Genomic DNA, 22,682 nt, shown 5'->3' with positions numbered 1-22,682 from the left:
ACACTGTTTCTATGCATCCCATACCCTTGACACCCCGTGAAGGAACAAGCAGAAATGCAATCCGGAATCAGGAATCCATCCGGACCCCACCATTTTAAAAAGACATAATTAAATGAATACATTAAAAATGAATACATTAAAATTATAAAACAATTATTAAAAAAATATAAAATAATTAACAATGGTAAAGAAAGCACTACTAATTACAATCTAACAATACTACCAGATCTACAATACTGTAAACCCTTCCATCATACTCAATTCAATCATCAAATAAGTGAGTATTAAGCTCCTCACCAATATTCAATCCTCCCGGTGTCTTAGTTTCCAAATCCACAATATATTTGGATTCTTTTGTATGTAAAGTCAACTCTCTATTACCACCTCTATGGTGTAATGGCACATGTTCAATGCCAAAATAAGATAATAAAGTAACATCAGAATAATGAAAATCCTGAAAATGTCTAGCTAACGGATAGTGGGGATCTTTTGATGTAATAGCCCGCATATGTTCAAGAATACGTTTTTTCACTGCATGTTTTGTACTTCCCACGTACCACAAATGACAGGGACATTCCAGTACATAGATGGTAAATGGAGTACTACATGTTAGAAACTGCTTGATTTGTCTATTCGTCCCTGTTTTTTTTATGGGATACTCATTTCTTACCACACTATCACGACAGGCTTTGCAGTGGCCACAGGGAAAAAATCCTTGTAAATTGTGCTCCTTAACATGAGAAATAGGAGAAACATCATTTGATTTTAACATATCATGAAGATTACGTCCTCTTTTATAAGTGATCAAAGGCCATCTCTGAATTTCATTGCCTATAATTGGATCACTCTTCAAAATATTCCAATGTTTAGAGATAATTTTTTAATCTGTGTAGTATCCTCATTATAGGTTAAAATCAATCTGATATCATCATTATTCTCATTTTCCACTTTAACCGTATTATCAAAAAGAGTGTGGATCCTGTCAACCTTCTTAATTTTTTCTGTAGCTTTTTTGATTACCCAATCCGGGTAACCCCTTTGTTTGAACCTTATGACCATATCTTTCTGTTCTTGTTTAAATGCCTCATCCGTGTTACTTATTTGTTTGGTCCTCAATAGTTCCCCATACGGGATACTCCATTTGAGTTTATCAGGATGTCCACTAGTAGCATGCAATAAGCTATTTCCTGCTGTATCTTTTCGAAAAAGTTCAGTATGAATCATCTTGTCTTTGATTTTAATTTTAGTATCCAAAAATTCAATAGAAGAATGGCTAATGTTATATGTTAATCTAATATTATAATCATTGTCATTGAGTTTCTTAATAAACTGTATAGCCTCATTCTCAGATCCTTTCCAAATTATAAACAGGTCATCAATATATCTGAGCCACAATGTGGCCTGATTAATTTCCGGATATTTATCTTCATCTTTGAAAATGTCTTCTTCCCACAGGCCCAAAAACAGGCAAGCAAAACTGGGAGCAAAACAAGTTCCCATTGCGGTCCCAAGGACCTGTTTGTACAACTTACCATCAAATAAAAAAATATTATTTGTTAAGCAGTATGTTATCATTTCGATGATCATATCAGTATGTGCTAAATATCTTAAAGATCTTGTATGTAAGAAATGTCTACATGCTTGTATGCCCTTCTCGTGATCAATGATGGTATATAAAGAGTTCACGTCTAAGGATATGAGTAAAAAATCCTCTTCCCAAATAATGCCTTCCAATTTGCCTAAGAAATCCTTAGTATCCTGTACATAGGAAGGTAAGCTCATGACAAAATCCCTCAAGAAAAAGTCCAGATATTTAGACACATTTTCCAATGCGTTGCCGCATGAGGATACTATTGGTCTTCCCGGAGGATTAACTCTATCCTTATGGATTTTAGGGAGAATATATAGTATAGGTAACTTAGGAAAATCCTTTTTCAGGAAGCAATATTCTTCCCATAATAGAAGACCCTTATCTTTCCATTCTGCTAAAAGATGCCATATTCCTGTAATACTGTTAGCATATACATCTTTGGTCACAACTTTATAAAATTGTGTATTGCTCAATTGTCACATAACCTCATCGATGTATCTTTGTCTCTTCCAAAGTACTATATTTCCTCCCTTATCTCCTGGACAGATAATAGTATCACCATCTTCCACTAATGATCTAATAGTTTCACTCTGATTATATGTCATATTGTTTTTACATCTAGGTTTAAACCATGTCCGATGTCGAAAATGTGTCAAACCCTGGACTGCCATATCATAAAAGGTGTCAATACTGTCATGATTCATATTTGGAAAAAATTTCGACTTAGGTTTAAAACCGGATGGAACTGTACGATCATATACAACACCCAACTCGTCTAAAGTCTGATATAGATTCTTTTCATTAATCTGTATACTATGATCCTGTTCTAACTCATGAAGGGTTAACAAGGTGTCAACATCACTGATAGATAAAACATGTTAATCACTGTCATTACTCATAGATGGTTCCAAACAGTTACCAGCATTCCCTTTCAATTTAAACCATTTTTTTAATTTCAATTTTCTAATAAACTTAAACAGGTCAATGCGAGTTTCAGCATAATTAAATCGTGCAGTAGGGCAAAAGGAGAGACCTAAACATAATGTTTTTTTATCATCCTCAGTTAACTGGTGATCTGATAAATTTATAATCGTCTTATTCACCGTTTCAATATCCATTATATCGATACATTGGAGCCGCTTGTTGTTTTTACCACTTGCTCCAAATTTTGATCTCTTCTTAATACAGTGTCTAATTCTCTCTCTCCTCTTCTGATTCCGGCTCGTCTTCCTCTTCGGCCTGATGGTCTGCCCCTGTAATTCTGTCCCTCTCCTTTCTGTTTGTTTGGTATTTACCTGCCACGTCGTAACAGGTGATATTCGTCTAAAAAAGTGGCCGGCTTGTTGGTAATTTCAACACTAGACACTTCACTATCTGTTGAACTCAGAGAGTCAATCTCTCATACACTTTCAAGTTCACTTTCAGAGGTTGAGGGCTGAACCACAGGCATAGAAAAATTTGAACCAGATTTATACAGATCATCATATTTTCTGCTGAATGTTAGGATCCTTCCACTTTCATAGTCTCCTATATCTCTATGAAGTTTTTGTTGTTTTTTTATCTTTATCTCATCTTCATATTTCTTCAACTTTACTTTCATAGTTGCAAGGAAACGAGAAATAATTAATTTTTCATTTTCAGGCCTAATAGCAAGATCCTCTTTTATTTTCTTAATATCTGTTAACAGAATCTCTCTGTCACGCCATGCATATTTTACCAAAATTTCAAGCATGTGTTTAGAAGTAGTTGCCGAATTATCCGGCCATTCTTTCAACATTTCAGGATTAGGTGACTCATATACTGGTGTAATAAAAATTCTCAGTTCTCTCGGGACCATATCTTGATCAATATAATTTTGTAACAACGTGGCTTCCCACCATTTAGACATTTCTTGTTTGCACAATTTTTCTAGCTTATACAGTAGTGTATTCAAATCATTGTTACATCCCATATCCTTCCCAAGCAATTTCCCTCTCATAGCAGTCTTAGCAAATAATGCCTGGGCAGCCATTTTCCTCTCATTATCGACGTCATCATCCATATTGTTGGCTTGTATACAAATCCAAATATAAATAAAGAAGAACTATACCTCTAAAAGATGAAAAATCCATACAAATTATTCAAATGCGAAAAACCCCTGGGTAAAATACCCAGTTCCCCTTGCCGAAATCCGTCAGGCAAAGAATTAAATCTCTTTTGCCCTCCTTGAAATCCTACTATATCTTTATAAACAGTAACGTGTTTTTATAATTCAATATCCGTGAGATCCAAACAATTATCCAAAAATAACTCTGCAAAAAATGATTATGCAAAAAATAAATGTTGAACCCAATTAATATTGCGTGAAAGTTTCACAGCTTCTTACTGTCGTATTGCGCTCTTGAGTTGTTTAATATCCAGTCACACGTTCAGAATTACACAGTCAACTTAATCTAAACCGCATGAACAGAGACTCCTCCGAAGCCGCCCACCAACAGCCAGTGCCTCTCAAAAGTTCCCGCCCGATCCCGGGCAAAGATCAAGTTCAAAAAGGTAAGAAGTGTTGAAAGAGAAATAGATACAATGTCTCACCATTCACCACTTCCTACGGCCATAGAAAGCTGCAGTTCACAAAGCGCTGCTCCCAGAGCCGTACCGTTTCAATAACACAGTTGTATCTCGTGTGGATAAAATATCCAAATCCAGGTACAGTTCAATTAACGAGCCTCCGAGACTACAAAAAAAAAAAAAAAAAAATGTGTGCGAAGCCGATAGTCAATACTATCTGAATAGATATCTGAATAACGGCCCCGCGAAGAAGTTTCACTATTTACAACTTCTTAGTGGCATATTACACTCAAAATGTTGCCACATTTCATATCCAAATCATACTTTCAAACATACGCTGTCAACCAGATCAGCACTGCGTCCACAGAAACTCTTCCGGAGCCGCCCACCAGCAGCCAGCACCTCTCAAAGTCCCGCCCGGTCCTGGGCAAAGATCAGGTTCAAAGAGGTGAAAAAGTATTGAAAGAGAAATAGATACAAAGTTTTGTCGTTCTCCACTTCCTGCGGCCGTCACAAGCTGCCGTTCACAGAGCGCTGTTCCCAGAGCCGTACCGTTTCGATAACACAGTTGTATCTCGCGTGGCTGAAATATCCAGATCCAGGTGCAGGCTCAGTTATCAGAGCTCCACAACTTCAAAACCACACGGAGCCAGCAGACACTGTTATCTAAAGGGCGGCTTCAAACAATCAGTCTAGGGAGCCAAAGTATGACGGATACTCCTTCGAATATTTAGAAAATGTACGAGTCACCGTGGTAGGATTTCATAATCTTCGCCGAGTAATCGGCTGGCCAGGCAGAGCCCAAGACCAATTTTCAACAACAAAAATGCTCACAACTGGGCTCCTGAAGGCCCGAGAGGGGTGGTGCGTCACAACCGGAAGAGCACTCCGGTTAATTATTTATAAAAAATGCAAAAACTTCCACAGTGAAGACGCACACTCAGGAATTCACAAAAGCTAACAGTGTTTATTAACACAACGCGTTTCGCCTGACAAGCAGCCTTGTTCACGTGTTTAATTCAAACAATGTACACCAAGTTTAAATACCCACCAGGTACAAACATAGAAACAGGACTACATATCGTATTTTTGTATTTTCGTATTTTCTTTCGAGTATGGAAATAGATAAGAAATAAATAAAGCTCATTAAGTATAAATAAGTAAATAAATATTCCTCTATATAGAAAAGAGCATTTATCTCATAGATGACAAATTATTAGATTATAAAATCGTAAAAATCTAATTATGCTAGGTGGTAATCACTATAAATCTAAATATACATATGTAAAAATATAAATACGGCTCATATATATTTCCTATAAAAAATTATTATCTATTCTTCTTTTTTTGCATATATAAAATATATAAACAGAAACCAATATCTAAATTTCATTCCTCTTACTTAAAGCCTTAAAATTCACATAGTATATATATTCTCTAAATCCATACCCACATTACCATACATTATCACTATTTTTCCATGGAATAGAAACATTTTCCTTTCCAAATCATTGTACCAAAGCACAATCAACACTGTTTCTATGTATCCGATACCTTTGACACCCCGTGAAGGAACAAGCAAAAATGCAATCCGGAATCAGGAATCCATCCGGACCCCTCCATTCTGAAAAGACATAATTAAATGAATACATTAAAAATTAATACATTAAAATTATAAAAAAATTATAAAAAAATTATTAACAAATGAAAAATGGTAAAGAAAGCACTACTAATTACAATCTAACAATACTACCAGATCTACAATACTGTAAACCGTTCCATCATACTCAATTCAATCATCAAATAAGTGAGTATTAAGCTCCTCACCAATATTCAATCCTCCCGGTGTCTTAGTTTCCAAATCCACAATATATTTGGATTCTTTTGTACGTAAAGTCAACTCTCTATTACCACCTCTATGGTGTAATGGCACATGTTCAATGCCAAAATAAGATAATAAAGTAACATCAGAATTATGAAAATCCTGAAAATGTCTAGCTACCGGATAGTGGGGATAAGATATATAGATAGTGCACCACTACGCGAAGTCAATAAAGTCCAGTAACACAACGTTGTCTTTTGACCATCTTCATTTTTTTATTATTGCTTTTTCTTGCATATACAAACAAATAATAAAAAAATGAAGATGGTCAAAAGACAACGTTGTGTTACTGGACTTTACTGACTTTGCGTAGTGGTGCACTGTCTATATATCTTCTGTATCTAATCCCGTTGGGATTGCCCTTTTGGTGGCAGGTGCCGTAATTTGTGCACACGTATAGCCATAGATATTAGGCTATAATACAGCTTACGGATTTCTAAATTTCCATGGTAGTTAGGGACAGGTGCATTTTTAAGGCTTAACCCGCCACCAATCCAGTAGTAGTTCATATATATATATATATATATATATATATATATATATATATATATATATATATATATATATATATATATATATATATATTTATTTAGTGGCACATGCTAGTGAGTGGTGCACGAGTGGCACATAGACCGAGTTTCCCATAAATTTTGTATCCAAGAAAGTCAGCTGCACTTGATAGGGTTGTATGATTAAAGGCATTTATTTAGGGCACATACACTGGCACCAAGGCGTTTCGACCAAATTAGTCATGTTCACATCAAAAACAAATGTATTCAATATTCATTTAGCTTTATTTTTAGTTAGGAAAAGTTCTTCCTAACTGTACATTCTTTCTAAATATACACACCATCACAGTTACTGTGTCTATTTAAGTGCATTGCTGCTCAACCAAAGATCACTTTGTAAATTCAACAAATTTATATATATCATCACTATCAGTATGTGATAAATAGTTCATGCAGAGATTTCTAAAACCTGATAAATTCCATAACTATGGCTTTCAGATGCCAATCAAATTTTATGGTAACCTCAGTGGTCATTCATCACATAGTTATTTGTGCTTTCTTCTAATATCTCAAAATGTCAACCTTGGTGATCTATCCATCAGTTCTCATTATTAACTTCCATCAGATGTGTTAGTTCTCTTGAAGATTTGCAGCAATATACCTATTATGACTCACTACAAATTATAGATTTGCAATTGAATCCATTCCTCAATGACACTATCTTATTTTCTAAATATACATGTAATTCTTGATCTTGTTAGAACCAAATGGTGTCCTAGTTCTTAAGCTGATTATGTATTTGGGTTCTAATTCATGTAATCTTTTTGTTCTTATCTCTTTCATGTGTTGGTACCATGACTATTCCACGGATCTCATTGTTTTCCAGCTGCTTTTGTGGCATATTATGTAATGTTCTGCTACAGCATAGCTCATGTCTCTGAGTAATATACATGTTCCAGAATTCTTTCCTTCTGCATGCAGACAATACTCCCTCTGTATCTTAACCCACATTGACAATTTATCATGTACAACACAAATTGTGACTTACAGTTATTTTTCTTTTAATCAGAATCTGGCGGTTATTCCTGTTGGTAATATATTTTGTATTCTTGCCAACCTTGCATGCTTTCCAATTATTGCATTTTATAAATCCAGTTTGTAGCTTATTGAGCCAACTCATAGTTCCTGGTTCTGTGAAATGACTTATCACCAATTTGTCTTTTAATGACAGAGCTTTCCTAACTGTTATTTGGGACCTCTCACCCAGTTTTCCTTCGATATCTCGATCAGGTTCCAATGCATGTTGTGAAATTTACAGATGTCTTGGCTTTCTTTACTGTATGTTAATACCATTCTTATTGCATTGTCCGAGTTGGTTGTCATGTGCTCTTTTTTCGTAATTAGGGTCTCCAATCTGGTTTTCTGTTTAACCTTTTAAGAGCCCTTTTCAGATCTCTCTATTGATATCCTCTTTCCCTAAATCCTTTAGTGACTTCATCATACAGCAGATGTGCATCCCTGTCACTAGAGCAATTGCTTCTCATGCGTAATAGCTCCCCATAAGGAATGCTCTTTATTAGGGAATTAGGATGCTTGTTTCTTCCAAGTAAGATACTTTTAGTACCTGTTTTCTTCCTGAACAGTGTGGTTTAAATTAAGCCATTTTGACACATACCATAATATCTAGAAAGTCAACTTTTTCTCTTCTTGTTGTGCATGTAAATTATAGGCCCAAATAGTTTACACCGGGGGTTCCCAAAGTCTATCATGAACTAACTTTGTGTGCTATTCCAAGTTATAAAAAGGTCATCTACATATCTTGACCATAAAACAATTTTCTCTAGATAGATCTCATTTTCAAATCCCCAAGCATGCTCATTTTCTCACCACCTGATGGTGAGATTGGGATAGCTTGGAGCAAAAGATATCCCCATTGCGGTTCTACATTGTTGGTGGTACATTTTCTGAATTCTTGAAAGAACAAGGACACATTGTTAATTAAACACATCCCAATTATACTTAAAAGCATTTTGGAGTGCCCTAACTCCCCATATATTCCTCTGTTTCAAGAACATGCTCCCAATCCTACCTCATGTCAAAATTAGTTTATGACATTGGATGTGCATGTGCTATTTAAATACTATCTCACACTATGGCTGCACACTCATTATAAAGAGGTCTAAAATCATGTCAACACTTTAAATTAACATTCTTTTGTCAGAGAGCTCTAACCCTCTACTCAAGATCCAGTGGGATAGCTGATCTATTCAGTCTCTCACTGCCTCTACCACTGACCACACACACAAGAATAGGAGGGTGAAATGTAGAAATAGGAAGAGGAGAATTGGATAGGAAACACTGGACTCCATCACTCTGACTTATCTCTTCTGCTGACACCAAGCCCTCCCACATATAATGGGCTCTCTAAAGGCGATAAGAGATATCTCTTTGTAACTAATTCTCTGTTCCTTGATGTAGAACCTATTATTTCTGAAAACGAAACACATAAGAGTCCCTAATCACTTCTCTCTATGAGTAGGCTTTCCAACTCAGGATTTGTTCTTATGTACTCTTTGTGGAAGATTAGTTATAGTTTCTGTTTGACTAATTAATATACATTGTTATCCTGTGATTTGTAGTCCGGCAAATAGTCTGCCAACTCTTATAAGCATTATTGAATACCTAGCACATTATCATAAACAGATTACTTATCTCTAGTTGGAGAACCCTTCCTTTTGCATCACATAACAACCTTTGGTGTAAATACCAATCCTTCAATCTTTACCAAAATTCAAGTTACATTTTCAAAAATAGTTCAAAGTTCAGCTTCTCTATATTCCCAAAGTCCTTCAACACAACTTCAAAAGAAAATAAAAAAGTAGTTCTTGCAAAGGAAATCCCAGGCCTGCGTACCAAGATCCTGACTAAACAAGCATAGTAACAACAATGAGTCTCAATAGCTCACCATTGGATCACTGCTGCATAGTGTGTGCTTCACACAAACAAAGGCTTTCTCCAGACAGCACAAATACTCTGTAAAGACATCAGCCTTTTCTTCCCTAAGATGGACTCAGATGGACTCAGCCCGAGTGGATCTGTAGTATCACTTCTCTGCACTTGCCAAATCTTCAGATAAGACCAAGGTATTAGTAGTTTGACCTAAGTAATTTATACAAGATTGCAGAAAACCTAGAACTATTAAAATTCAAGCATCAGTGATGGGCCACTGAAAAGGCCATATCCAGTGTCAAACTAGATTTATCTGCAATCATAGGAGCTGCCTCATTAAGTGAAACAATTTAGTCACTTCCCAGATGGGTAGTGAATACTATGCAGTCAATTGTGTCTCTATTGATAGTTGCTATGAAGATGGTTTTGTCATACGGTCAGGAGAAAGTAGTTTCAGTGCTTTCAGATTCTGGAGCCTCAGGTAATTTTATCGACACTATGTTTACTCAATTCTTGCGAACTCATGTAGTTAAAAGATTGCTGAGAGATTAAGGCAGTGGATGATACTATTCTATCCTCACCATTCAGTCGAGAGGTCAAGTGAGGTTTCGTGCACACATGATTTCTTTGATTTAGTTTGGAAACCATCATGGACAATTTGTCTTGCATCTATAGATGCCTCTCAAATTAAAGTGATCCTGTAAATGTGTTTTTGACCATATACAATCCTTGTATTAAATGGGCAGCTAGGATAATATAATTTAATTCAGATATGTATCACGCTACTTGTGTGACGCCATGGAAACCCAGAGAGAATAGTCCTCCTAAAGAGCTTGATTAGGTGTTTCACCAACTATAGGCTGTACAACTTTTCTACCCTCATGCTATGAAGAATGTAATAATGTATTTGATTTAAAAAAACTGATAAATGTGTTACCTCTACAGTGGAGCTTTAATTATAACATTGATTTGGAACCCAGTGTTTAAATATTCTATAATCAAATGTGTTTAGTCACTAAATCTGAAACAGAATATCTTAAACTGTATCCTTTTTAAAAAAATATTTTAAATTATTTTTCAGTGTTTTCAGTTTGCAGTATACAACTACCAATGTGTAGCATGTTACATACATCCATCACAGTGTTCACTCAGATTTTCCAACTCAGATTGTATTGGTGTCATAGTTATAGCCAATCATGGTTCCCCAACCTTCAGTGTGGAGTCACTAGTGAGAACCTTTTGCCCAGCATCTCCTCATCCCAAAGTCGAGTCTCTGTCCCTTCCCACTTCTTCTCTGTCTCCCTATTACCAGGATTATCTGGTCTCACTGCCACGTTAATGTAGCCTTGCTCATGGTCATTACCTACTTCTGCTCCTGAAATACCCCAAGTGTGTCAATCCAGGTGTCTGGGTCTTCTATTACTTTGTTGTCTCTTCTGGAGAGGCGAACATGAGTCTCCCCGCTAATGCCTACTCCTTCGTGTCCCTGTGCCAGAGACACAACAGCCCCTTGGCTACGCGTTCTTAGCGAGCACCAGTACAAGTTTCATAAATTTCCACTGCATTTTTTTTCCCTTGGGTTCTCTTTATATGCCTAAAATACAGAGTTTTGGAGGGCTCTCGAGTGCAAGCCCCCTTGCTTCTCCCAGTAGTGTCACTACCAACGTTCAATATGTGCGCACAGTGGGGCACATCCATGCCAGGTGCAAGAAGGAGATGTTGTCAGCCCCATATTGTGAGAATGCTGCCGCTCTTCCCATTTGCTTTCTTTTTAACCTTATTGAGATTAGGTACATGCACTTTAAATAATTGAAATGTATCAGTTTGAATCTCACATTACACCACACCCCTTTAATCAATACTCACTTCTCCTTCCTCTCACTGTTCATAAAGCTGTAACTCCAGTTCCTCATTCTAGGCTTGCCCAGGTAGGGGGATCCCATACACCCTGTCTATTTTCAGTCCCTTATAAATGAGAGACACAAGGTTTCGGGCACCGCTAACAGTTAGTACCAACTGCAAGGTCTCCATCTGTTGGGGTGCTTCTGGGAATCCAGTCTATATTTCTCTAGCAGTCCCTGCAAGCATAGCATACTGCAGGATCTGCCCAGTCTCCAACAAAAACATTTTTTTTTTCTTTTTTGTTGTTGTCCTCATTCATCCCAGGCACCAGGTCTTTCTTCACTCTTGTGATCGACCTACCTCCTTAACCGGGGAGGGGGCCTACTTCTTTCTCTATCAACATACCCATCACGCGGTGGGGGGGAAGAAGGGCACATATGTTACCCTAATTTCATGGTTATGAGAGACACGAAAGAAGAGTAATCATCGGACAAGATTTCATATGTTCACCATATGTTCCTCGAACCAAACTTTAAATGGTGACCAAAATTTCCTTGACTTGGTAATCCCCATTACCATGTCCATTTTAAATACATATCTCACTTGATCCAACCACTCTTTATAAGAGGGAGTGACCTTACCTACCCATCTTCTACAAATTTCTCGTCTGGCTAATAATATAGCATAAAATAGCCACTTCTGCGAATCACCCTTAGATTTCCTATCTGATCTAATCTACCAAAAATGACTAATAGTAAGGTAATCTTAACCTCAACCCCCAATACCTTGGATTTCGTATGCCTCACTACCTCCCAAAAAGATTGAATCACCGAACATTCCATAAACATGTGCACATCCGTAGCCTTTTCCATACCACACTTTCCACATTTGGCCACCTCTCCCTTCCCCATTTTTGAAAGTCTATAAGGTGACAAGTATGCCCTATGTAATACAAATATATGATTTCTTCTGAACGGGACAGGTTTAACCACTTGGTATAAGGTACGCATAGACGCCTGCCAAACCTCACTGAGCTGCGTTTCCGGGACAAAATTACCCCATAGATCTTCGGCTAAATTAAATTCCCCATCTCCTACTTCCACTATCTCCCAATACCAAGTAGCCACTACTTTTTTGGGGAGGGGATCTTCCATAATCTTTTCTTCTATCTGATACTGCCAACCTCATCTCTTATTACCCTTCCGAATCCACCCTTTCAGTTGGAGGTACTTTAGCCTTGACAGAACCCCACCTGTTTTCAGCCAAATTTCCTCCCAAGATAATAGGCCCCCTTCCCTAACTAACTCACCCCAGTATTTAAACCCTGCCTTCTTGATTGGAATAGCCAAGACATCCTTAAGGCACTCTAGCGTGCCTGGTGAATCCCAAATGGGTGACCGACTACTGTAATAATCCATCTTGAACAAAGACCTGACATTATACCATTGTTTTGCAGCATCCTTCAAAACTTTTAGCTTAATTTTTTTTGAAAAATTTGGGATCTCCAAATTTAAACAAATAATGGTTTAAGCCCTCCTTTACTTCCGCTAGCATAGCCTTTAACATGCACCCCACCTCTATGGTATCTAGGGAGGAGCCAAGGATCCTAACATTTTTAAGTTGAAACACCAAACCATATAACTGCAGATCAGGTAACGCTAATCCACCTTTTTCTCTTTTTCTCCACAGCTTTTTCCAAGAGATTCTTACTCCCTTCTGTGCCCATATAAATTAATTTATATCTTGCTGAAATTTAGCTATCAAAGTTTTATCAAATTACAAAGGGATTGAGTTAAATAGAAAACTAACCGTGGGCAAAATTATCATCTTCACTAAATTTATTCTACCCAAGATTGACAAAGGTAAATACATCCAGCTTTTCATCAAATTGCAACAATCCCTGCGCACTGTTCTAAGACTGGTGTCTGCAATTTGCTCAATATCTTGTACTATCTTGATACCAAGGTACCTCATTTCACTTTTTATTGATAAATTTTCCGGGCTCTGATTCCATACCAAAATAACTGTCTTATCAGCATTTATCTGATAACCCGAAACTTTACCGAAATTCTCAACTATATCCAAGACAGCTGGTAGTGCTACATGTAAATCAGATGTACACACTAACAGATCATCAGCATAAAGGGAGACTTTTTTCTCCCATTCACCATATGCAAAAGATGGAATTTTCTGCTCTTGCCTAATTCTTCTGGCCAGAGGTTCAATATATAAATTAAACAGTAACGGTGAAAGTGGGCATCCGTGTCTCGTACCCTTAAAAATTTGGATAGAAGAAGTCAAACTCCCATTTACTAAGACCCTGGCTGTCGGTTTCGAATAAATTTGGCGCATCATCTGACAGAATTTATCCCCAAAACCACATTCTTTTAAGATAGTAGATAGGAAGACCCAATTCACCCTGTCAAAAGCCTTTGAGGCATCCAACATTACTGCTGCTAAGGGGAGAATAAATGGTGTAGCAATATCAATGGCCCCTAGTAAACTAACTGTCAATTCATGAAAGTGCCTACCCTTCATAAACCCTTTCTGATCTTTGTGAAGAAGACCACCCACCACTTTATTCAATCTTTCCGCCAGTACCTTAACAAAAACCTTATAATCAGCATTTAGTAGTGAAATTGGTCTGTAAGACTCACATCTAAATGGGCTTTTGCCTGGCTGCAGAACCACCGTGATTGTAGCGTTATTCCAAGATTCTGGGGGTTCTTCCCTCTTATCATAAATCTCTTCGAACAGAACCAACATTATTGGGACAATTGCATCCCCCAATATTTTATAGAGTTCAATTGGAATACCATCCGGCCCTGCCGCTTTCCCTCCCTTGCTTGACATAATAGCAGACTTAGGGGGTAATTTTGACCTCGGCGGTCTTTTTCCAAGACCGCCGAGGGACCGCCGTGCGGAAGACCACCAGTGGTGGCGGTTTGCCACTCGGCGTATTATGACCGCTGGCAGCTCTCCGTCCTTTTTCGGACGGAGAGCCGCCAACAGCCATACTGGCGGGCGGCGGGGAAGTGGAGGTTGCTCCACCTCCACCGCCCCGTCAACAAAACACCGCCCAGCGAATCACGTCCTGTGATTCGGCGTGGCGGTGTTCTGTTGACGGTGTGGTGTCAGCGGAGCAGCCCCATGGATCCCGTCCCCTCCAGGACGATCGACGGACCAGGTAAGTCGATCGTCCGTTAGGGGAGGGGGGTGGGAGGGTGTTGTGTGGGTGCATGGGGGTGTGCGTGTGTGTATGTAGTGGGGGGGTGTGAGTGCGTGTGTGCTTGCGGTGGTGTTGTGAGGTTGGGAATGAGTGCGTGTATGACTGTAGGTATGTCTATATGGTTGTGTGCGTGTATGTTTGAATGTGGGTGTGCGTGTCTGACTGTGTGTGTGGATGTTAGCATTTATGTCGGTGTGTGCGTGTATGTGTGTTGGTGGTGCCTGCGTGCGTGTCGTGTGTGTATGAGTGATGTTATGTTGGGGGTCGGGGTGGGGAGGGGGGTCCTGCCACCTTTGGGGGGTGGCAGGCGTGGTGGGGGGGGTAGGGAAGGAATTCCCTGGCACTGATAGTGCTTACCGCCATGAATTTCATGGCAGTTCCAAACCGCATGAAATCCATGGCGGTCAGCCGGGTCAAAATACCGTCAGCGGTATAGTGACGACCGCCGGGCTGGAGACCCTGGTCTCCAGCCCAGCGGGCGGAACAGAGAAGCGGCGGATGACCATGGCGGTAACCGCCATGGTCATAATTCCAAAAAAACTACCGCCAGCCTGTTGGCGGTCTTACCGCCGCTTCTCCGCCTTCCGCCAGGGTCGTAATGACCTCCTTAATCTCTTCCATCGTAATTTTCTGATTCATCGTCTCCTTCTCTATAGCTGTAATTTTTGGGAGTGTATCCGCATCCAACCATCTTCGTACCTCTTCATTCGTTACCACAGTATCCTCCTTATATAAGTCTGAAATAAACAATTGAAAAGCCTCCCTTATATCATGAGAGCTGTTTCGTCTCTGCCCCATTTGATAAAAAATATCTCTAATTTCATTTTTTGTCATGTCTGTCTTGGCTTTCCAAGCCAACAATTTACTTGGGTTCTCTCCATATTCAAAATGAGCCAACTTACTGGCCTCCCATCTTTTTTTTAACCTAGTCTGTAATAACGTCTCCAATTGCAATTTCAGATGGGACCTCACGACTTCCAGCTTTTCTAAAGATTCTGGGCCACCCATCTCTAAACGATAAAACTCGTTCAGTTTATTCTCCAATATACTCATTTCCATCCTATACTTCTTGTTCCTGGCAATGGTGAGACTTGTTATTTTTCCTCTTAAAAACGCATTAAACGTGTCCCACACCATACTTATCGAGGCTGATCCGATATTAAGCTTAAAGAACTCTTCTGTCTCTATAAACAATTGAGACTTAACGTCGTTCTCCAACAATTAAGTTCGATCTAATGTCCACCTTCTCACCTCTCTTTTGGTGATGAGATTTATTGTTAAAACCACAGCCGAATGATCTGACAGATGGGTAGCCTTGTATTCTAAATTGTCAACCATTTCCACTAATCCCTGATCTATCAAAAAGTTATATATCCTGGATGCGTGGCCGTATTTCTTATTCTCAAAAGAGAAAACCTGTTGAGTACCAGCTCTTACTCTCCAAATATCACGCAAACCCAGTTCTCTCATCCTAGACCTCAAGAAACTCTGGGATTTTGATATAACTGTGGACCTAGCACTTTGTGGTCTATCCCAGTCATTATCCAACAGCACATTAAAATCTCCCGCTATAATTACTGGACTAGGACAGTCCAAGAGGTGGAAAAACATCTTCCTCATTGGTTCTACATCATCAGAGTTTGGGCCATAAAAACCAACCACTGTTATCACTATGTCATAAATCTGAAGTTTAACAATAGCCCAGCGACCCATATTATCTGCTACGGCTTTTAACACTACTACATTGAGTTTCTGCTTAATAATTATGGCCACCCCCCTAATATTAGAAGTATTCTTCGTGGCCAGCACATGCCTAACCCACTGCTGGTCTTTAAATAACTTAGAGCATTCGCTCCCCGTCATATTGGTCTCCTGAAGAATAAAGATGTGCGCTGGATTATCCCTCAAATATTGCAAAATTCTATTTCTCCTACCACTTATTCTTAACCCATTACATTCCATGTCATAACTTGCAGGAGGCTACTATCCCTACCCGGAATCTCATCACCTTCACCCATCGTTTCTTCTCCTTATTTCCAACTGCAGTGTATCCTGGTGTATCTGGGGTGAAAGAGGTTTTTCTTTTATTATTTTTTTTTTCTTTTCCTCCCTAATGCTCCCCACCCTGTGCTCCCGTCCTACCCTGCCACTGCGTTCTTTTAGCCAATAAATCAAATTTAGTTTCCAGTATTTCACACACCTCTTTTATACTAGCCTGATTTGCCTTGGACACCGAGAAACCCTTTTTAATCTCCTCCGCTAACTTTGTTATCATTTCTTCCATAGGAGAGAACCTGGCAGCCCCCTCCCCGTCCTCCATCCTTAATAACTGTGATATACCTTGCGCATGATTATTATTTACCATCGTTACTGGGGGAGTCTCGCCAGACTGTTTTTCTTGTGATTCCGAGTTTACCACTGAAACAGGGCACCGGTCCTTTATTTTCTCGCCCTTGTCCAGTACTACCGTCACTTCCACTCTCACTTCAGCCCCCACCTTCTCCATCGCCATAATTACAGAGGGCTGTGCCCCTTCCTCTACTTCCATAAGCCTGCTGAAATCGTCTGACGCCACTAAGGGGAGGATTTTGAAATAAGACCGCAATGAGGGAGTTATTTTTGGCAATCACGGGGGAGTCTACCTTCCCCTTTTTTACCAACTTAGCACCAAAAAACTTTTTCCGCTGCGAGCTCACTGACAGAACCTCCTTTGGGTACTCTCCAGTTACTCCCCCACAGCACCCGCTCTTACCTCTAGTGTTCACCTTCCCAGTGGGACCAGTTTCTTTACTACTGCCGAGGCTTTTCTTCCCACGTCTCCTCCTGCCTCTGCCTCTGACCAAATCAACTGTCTCCTCCGCGGTTTGGGCTGTAGAGCTTCCTCTCTTTACTCCGGCCGCATATGCACCGTATGCACCATCATCCACTCTCTGTTCCAGAGTCAGCAAGGTGCTTGTGCTGACTCTGCCACTGCTGCTGTTTCTGCCACTGCTTCGCCCTCGGAGAGGGAAACACGCCACAGCCGAACGAGTCTTCCGCAGCTCCAGAGCTGCATGTGACCAAAGCACCACACCAGCGGCGCCAACTGTGCCTTCCACCACACTCCCGGTAAGCCGGCACATGAGAGCATTAGCCCTCTTCCCTCTCCTCGAGTCAGGCTCCTCTATTCCGACGCTCCGACGCCCGCATCTCTGCCGGCGCCATGTTCCCCCCGTCCAACAAAAACATCTTGCAGGCCTCCTGAAATGTTATAAAGTGCTCCCCAGGGTACAGGTCCTGCACCCCCCTCCCACCATCTAGCCATCGACATGTCCACATCAATTTGTTTAAACTGTTGTAGCGTTCAAAGGTTCAAATCCCTTGCGAAGGGGGGTTGTTTAAGAACTCTGCGAGTCAATTTCTCCTATATTTGTGCTGTCAAGCGCACCAAGTAGGGGTCTCGAGCCCCTCATGACTTACTGCATCAGGGGGGTGTCTCCGCAGGTACCAGTGAGCAGTCTGTTCTCCCAGATATCTCCCTCCGCTGTCCACTGTGTGGAATGTTGTAGGTGTGCCACATACCAGTATAACTCAGTATTGGTTAGTCCAATGCCTCCCTCCTCCAGATCCATTTTTAATGTTTTGGGTGCTATTCTGTTGCGCTTTCCTGCCCTCACCAGTGAGAACAATAGACTATCCAGTGCCGTGAAGTGCTTGCGAGCAGCTGGGCTCAGCAAGTTCTGCATTAGGTAGAAGCCTCTGGGAGGGAAGACCATCTTAGCTATGGCCACCTGCCCTGCCATGGAGAAAGGCAGTATATTCCAACATTGTACAGAGGACTTGAGATCCTCCAGCATCCTATGTATATTGTAGTGGTAGGGATCTTCCATTGTGGAGGCCAACATAGTTCCCAGGTAGCGGAATTTGTTCGCTTCTCATCTGAGTCCCAAGCTAGGCAATCTGGGCACAAGACTACCTCTCAGTGTTCCTAGCGGAAACAACAATATTTTATCTCTATTAATCTTGAGCCCAGCTAGCTCTCCAAACCCATCCAGGCTACCTAGCAGACTTGGCACAGATTACTCCGGCCTTTTCAAATAGAAAAGTGCCTCATCAGCATATAGTGAGAGTAAATGAATGGAGCTGCCATCCTTAATACCCTGTTCCCTAAGCTCAGCCCAGAGCATGATAGCCACGGGCTCTAGTGCCAGTGCAAATAGCAGAGAGAGAGGGCATCCCTTCCGGATGCCACGTTCTATCACCCAGTCCGTCAACACCAGTCTTCCATTCCTGACACATGCTCTTGCGTTACTGTATAGGAGCCAGATCCAGCTGTGAAATTGCAGGCCAAAGCCCATGCATCTCATCTTAAACAATGCTTAGAGGTTAGTATGGCTACTAGGTTCATTAGCCTCTCAAAGTCTCTAACTTTATCTCAGCTACCATTTGTTCTTTAAAATAAGGGGGTGAATTGAGAATGTGTACCAATTGTAGAGCCCTCAGCAGAAGCACAGTATAGCATTGTTAACATGTGCACCTAATGTTTGTCTTGTTAATCCGAATAGACATGCAAGGATCTTCAAATAGTTGAATCTCAAAGGAAATTTCTTGTCCGTTCTTTCAGCATTCCATTATTTTATTGATGAGCTTATGAGAGGATTTTTTTATGTATTTTGTATTGTCTATGTAGATCATATTTGATATAGTCAGACTGTATGGAAATTCACTTACCGAGGCTGTTCTAAAATGATTGACATCATCTTTAGATAAGATAAATTACCAAATGGAGTAATTTTTGTGAAGTCACAAGAGGCAGATCAGCCTTTTTTTGAAAGAGCATTTTTCTAATGCTCTATTATCAGTTTATTGTGAAAGTACATGCATTTTATCACGCTATTAGATTTGTTTTATCTCAGAGAGATTCAAATACTGGATGAGTTCACCTAGTATCTTACTTGTTTTGGGAACAATTTCACAGGCACAGGTAAATTACACAATCATTGATAAGGAATTCTTAACTATTAAAAACTCTTTTAAGGAATGTAGACATTATTTGTTTGGTGTCTAAACACATGGTATGAACATATATTGAGCACAGAGCTTTGCAGGTCCTGAATGTAGCTTGAACATTTAGGTGGTCATTGTGACATTGGTGGTAACTACCGCCTGCCGCCGTGGTAAAGGCCGCCAACATACCACCACCACAGCTACAATCCGTCTGCCATATTATGAGCACTGCCTGACTTCTGCCATAAGAAGGGCTGAAAACCGGCATTGTTCAAAGTGGCAGAAGGTGGTAATCTGAAACCAGCACAGCCCCGCCAGTAGAACACTGCCAGCCGTATTTTGATCAGAAATACGGCCTGGTGGTGTTCTGCTGGCAGGGCCCCTTCCCGTTCCCTGCCGGACGACCTCCTCGCCAGACAAAGTAAGTCGGGCATCCAACAAGGGAAGGGGTGGGAGGGTGGGGGTGTTGTGTGTGTACGAGTGTGTGAGTGCATCTGTTAATGCGTCTGTGTGTGTTGTGTTGTTTGCGTGGTTGTATGTGTGTCAGTGAGTGCCTGTAAGAATGGTGAAGTCAGTGCGTGTCTGCTTGTCAGTGTGATTGTGTGAGAATGTTTGTGAGTATGTCTGGAAGTATGCATGTATGAATGTATGTCTGCAGTGTGCATATGAATGCATGTCAGCAGTGTATCTATGAATGAATGTATACAGTGTATGTATGAATGCGTGTTTGGCAGTGTTGTTGAATGGGTGTATGCGTGGTGTGTGTGGGTGTCTGTATGCGGGTGTATGCGTGGTGTGTTTGTGTATCGGAGGGGGTGGGGGTGTGTTAGTGTATCGGAGGGGCTGGGGGGGGTGTTTGTGTATCAGAGGGGGGGTGTCTGTGTATTGGAGGGAGTGGGCAGTGAGTGAGTTGATCAGAGGGGGCGGGGTGTTAGTTTGTGTATCGGGTGGGGGGTTTGTGTGTGTATGGGGAGGTGGGTGGGGGTGATTTTGGATGGAAGGGGAGTGGGCGGTGTTAGGTGAGTGTTGGTGGTATGGGGGAGCTGTCTACCAGTGACAGGGAAGGAATTCCCTGTCACTGGTAGGGCCTACTGCCATGGTTTTCGTGGTGTTGCTAATGCCACAGAAACCATGGCGGTTGTCCGGCTCACTATGCCATCGGCGGTACTATGTGAGCCGCCAGGCTGGAGAAAGACATCTCTGGCCCGGCAGCTCATACCGCCATGGCGGTATGAGTGAAGAAGTGGCAGGTTGGCTAGAGCCAACCTGCCAATCTCATAATATGGCGGTATGTACCGCCAGCCTGTTGGCGGTACTACTGCCATATTTACCCTGACCACCAGGGTCATAATGACCCCCTAAGTCCTAGGCAACCCAGAGGGGCCCTGTCAGTTTTTTACTATGGCCCTCATTATGACTTTGGCAGCCTTCCATGAAGACCGCCAAAGCCACAGTGCCAGGAGACCGCCGGTGCTGGCAGTCTCTTGTCTGCCATATCACTGGTACTTCCAGCACACTTTGGGCAGAAATCCAGCAATAGTTGTGCTGGCGTGCAGAGGCGCTCTGGCGGTTCCACCACCGGCCCCACCCCGCCAGTAGGACATCGCCTGCCAAATTATGGGCCATAATATGGCCTGGCAGTGTCCTACTGGCGGGGCGCTGCTGGCACTGGAAGCGCCCAGTCCCGTTCCCTGCCAGATGACCTTCTCTCTGGAACAGGTAAGGTGATCATCTGACAGGGGAGGGGGATGGGAAGGTGCAGGGGGTGTTGTGTGTGCCTGTGTGAGTCTGTGGTGTCTGCGTATGAATGTGTGTATGCGTGGTTGTATGCATGTCTGTATGTTGAAGTGAGTGCGTGTCTGCATGCTAGTGTGTATGCATGTGAGCATGCATGTTTGGATGGGTGTGAGTACGCGTGCATGAATGCATGTATGAATGGAGTTGTGAGTGCGTGTATAGATGTTGTTGGGAATGCATGCATGTATGGGGGGTTGGGGTGGGGGGAGGGGGTCGATGTGGCTGATGGGGGGTCGATGTGGCTGAAGGGGGGGTGGGGTTCTAGTGCTTGCTGGAGGGGGAGCCGTCTACCGGTGACAGTGAAGGAAGTCCCTGTCACAAGTAGCCTTTGAACCATGGTTTTAATGGCAGTGCTTCCGCCACAGAAATCTTGGTGGAAACGCGGCTCCTAATACCTCTAGCGGTCTTCTGTTGGCCCGCCAGGTCGGAGATGATCATCTCTGGCCCGGCAGTATGAGTGGAGGTGTGGTAGGTTGGCAGAGGCCAACCCGCCACACTCATAATGTGGTGGTCTTCACCACCAGGCTTCTGGTGGTGGGACCACCACATTTACCCTGGCGGGCAGAAGACCGTCAGGGTCAAAATGACCATCATAGTCTTGTGATAAATTATAGACCATGGCTGAAGAATGGAAAGGGTTATGCACTAGCAAGACAAGATCAACTTAAAGGTGAAAATCAGTTGACAGAGATTCCACCATTTATTCTGCCCTCTATACCTTTGGAAGATCATTCTATTGTTTTAACGACTGTGGAGTATGTTTTGACAAATGCATGTACAGAAATCCATAGATGAAGGGACTTGGTGAACAGAGCAATAAGATAAACCTGAAAGAGGTGGATTGCTGTATCAAGGAAACCTGTACACAAACCTTCAGTTCAGTTAGAAAAACAGGCTAAGACTTGGCCTCTTTATTCAGAGGCAGCTAGACATCTTGAAATAGCTAAGGGATTAGCAGCAGTAAGAAGATCAATTTGGTGGCTTAACTGATGTTAAGAATTATGTAAAAAGATGCCCAATCTGTGCTCAGTGCATAGTAAACGAATGGGTTTGCTGACACCCTTGCATATTCCTCCTAGACCTTGGCATACCATGTCAGTAAGTTCTGGAGTAGAATTGCCCAAGTGTCAAGGTTGCATGGTAATTCAAGTGACTGTGAACCATTGTATTACGTTCATATCCCTGCATGAGTTGCCTACTTCTAAAGAGGTAGTACAGATTTGTGCAAATCACATTTTTTGATTACATAGTGATCCAAAGGTTCTGATTATAGGCAGAGGGTTTTAACTCATTTTGAAATTCTAGTCCGCCTTGTGCAAAGAGCTAGATATGGGCATTTTTCTGCCTACC

The 22,682-nt window shown here is 41.3% G+C and overlaps 1 long non-coding RNA gene across 1 annotated transcript in view; it reads right to left on the bottom strand.

Annotated features, from left to right (window-relative positions):
- The window catches only part of LOC138267632 (uncharacterized), a 193,552-nt gene extending 176,057 nt beyond the window's left edge, over positions 1-17,495 (bottom strand). Inside the window, exons 1-2 of the long non-coding RNA XR_011199835.1 lie at positions 17,302-17,495; positions 5,693-5,762 (exon numbers count right to left, since the gene is read on the bottom strand). This is a non-coding gene — a long non-coding RNA (uncharacterized lncRNA). The remainder of the gene's footprint in view (positions 1-5,692; positions 5,763-17,301) is intronic.
- Positions 17,496-22,682: the final 5,187 nt, after the last annotated feature.

The sequence above is a fragment of the Pleurodeles waltl genome, chromosome 12, assembly GCF_031143425.1.
Source record: "Pleurodeles waltl isolate 20211129_DDA chromosome 12, aPleWal1.hap1.20221129, whole genome shotgun sequence".
In the NCBI taxonomy this organism is placed as follows: domain Eukaryota; kingdom Metazoa; phylum Chordata; class Amphibia; order Caudata; family Salamandridae; genus Pleurodeles; species Pleurodeles waltl.
The sequence above is the reverse complement of the archived record's forward strand: the minus strand, read 5'-3'. Positions and strand labels throughout refer to the sequence as shown.